The sequence below is a fragment of the Chrysochloris asiatica genome, unplaced genomic scaffold, assembly GCF_000296735.1.
Source record: "Chrysochloris asiatica unplaced genomic scaffold, ChrAsi1.0 scaffold00268, whole genome shotgun sequence".
NCBI classification, from domain to species: Eukaryota; Metazoa; Chordata; class Mammalia; order Afrosoricida; family Chrysochloridae; genus Chrysochloris; species Chrysochloris asiatica.
In genome coordinates this window covers 2,868,986-2,871,224 of record NW_006408786.1, presented here as the reverse complement: position 1 = coordinate 2,871,224, position 2,239 = coordinate 2,868,986, and positions in this window count along the sequence as shown.

Below are 2,239 nucleotides of genomic sequence, written 5' to 3'. Positions count from 1 at the left end.
GATCCCTGTGTTACAGGGCACTGTTGTATCAAGGTTGAGCATACATCACTATTAACCTCTGTCCCATTTACCCTGTGCAAACCTAGCGAACTATTCCCTTATCTGCCTTGCTCTTCCATACCCCTCCCCTTCTTGTGTTTTGCCCTCCCCTTCCTTGTATATTGCCAGTAGTTATGACTATATCTTGATTGCTTGTTTGATCAATTTCAGACTGAAGAAATTTGAAGAATTCTTCAATTTTATCAACAAGGGCTTCAGTGGTTAACACATAAATTTTAGTAACAGTGGTATAACTGGTCTTCCATGTTTGCTGTTGTTGTTAAATCCCATTGAATTAGTTCCAACTCATAGAAACTCTGTATATAGTGTCTGAGGAGTGGCTGGTGAGGTTGAACTGCTGGCCTTGAAATTCACATGGACCTTGCAGTCCAACACATTAACCCACAGCACCATACCAGGAATTCAGTCTTCCTTATAGGTGTGTAGATATTATCCTATCACAGACAGCATTGTTCTTCAAGACAGATGTATGGATATTATCCTATCACAGACAGGTGTATGGATATTATCCCATCACAGACAACATTGTACTTCAAGACAGATCTTGATATGTTCTTTTTGATTCATGTAATGCCATTTATCTTCTATTTACCATTCTGGCATAGTAAACCATGTGATTGTCAGATTCAAACTGGCCAGTACTACTCCATTTCAACTCACTAATGCCTATGATATCAATGTTTATGTATTCAATTACATTTTTTGACAATTTCTCAGTTTTCCTAACTTCATACTTGTACAATCCATGTTCTGATTATTAACATTTTTAACAGCTGTTTCTGTTTGTTTTAAGTTGTGCCCATTCATATCATGGTCAACTCTACTTTTATAAGGCAGTTCACCCTGTAGAATTTTGAGTGCCTTCCAACCTGAGGGACTCATTGTTTAGCACTATATCTGACAATATTCTTGAGCTCTTCTTCATATTTCAGTATTCAATATTCTGGTGTTATCAGTGTTCCACTGCTATTCATAGGTTTTCAGAGACTAAATATTCAGATTAGTCCATCCCTCCTTCTTCCTGGTCTGTCTTCATCTCAGAACTCAGCTGAAACCTGTCCACTGTAGGTAACCCTGCTGGTATGTAAAATACTTGTGGTATAATTTCCAGAATCACAGTAACACCCAAGCCACCACAGTATGGTAAACTGACAGATGAGTGGTGGTTTTACCCTACAGTACCTGGTAATCCTGGGCAGTCTTCTATCCAAGAATTAATCAGGCCTGACCCAGCTAAGTTTTTGAGATTAAACAAGATTGCACACATTCATGTTGGTGTGGCCACAAAAATTATGGTCTATCACCATACCACATTATCCATTGTTGTTGTTGTTGTTAGGTGCCATCAAGTCGGTACCAACCCATAGTGACGTTATGTACATCAGAACGAAACACTGCCCAATCCTGGGCCAACCTCACTACTGTTGCCACATTTGAGTCCTTCAATGCTGCCACTTGGCCAATACATATCGTTAGGGGTCTTCCTCTTTTTCTCTGACCCTCCACCTTACTAAACATGATATCCTTCTCCAAACACTGGTCCTTCCTGACAATATATCCAAAGTATGAGAGACGAAGTTTGGTCATCCTGGCCTCTAAGGAACACTCTGTCCGTACTTCTTCGAAAATGGATCTCTTGGTTCTTTTGGCAGCCCATGGCACTTTCAATATTCCCCTCAAACACCATAACTCAAATGCATCAATTCATCAATTCGTTTGATCAATTTCAGATTGAAGAAGAAATATAATTCTTCTATTTCATCCTTACTGGTTTTAGTGGCTCGTGAGTAAATTTGAATAACAGTGGTATTAACTGGGCTTCCCTGTAGGCACATGAATATTATCCATTAGAGAGATGCAAATCAGAATATGAGATATATTCTCACACCAGCGTTAATATGGAAGTTCAAAGAGCAGAAAACAAAATGTTGGTGAGGGTGTGGAGAGAATGAAATCCTCCTACACTCCTGATAAGATTAGAAAAGAGGGCCCAACCTATCTGGAAAATGGTTTGGCTCTTCCTTATAAAGTTGGAAATAGAAGTACCTTATAATTCAGCATTCCCTGTACTTGGTATATGTTCACAAGAAATGTGAGTCAAGACATTAGTAGATAAATACACACCGATGTTCATTGCAGCACTATTGATAATAGTGCAGAGATGGAGACTGTCTGAGTG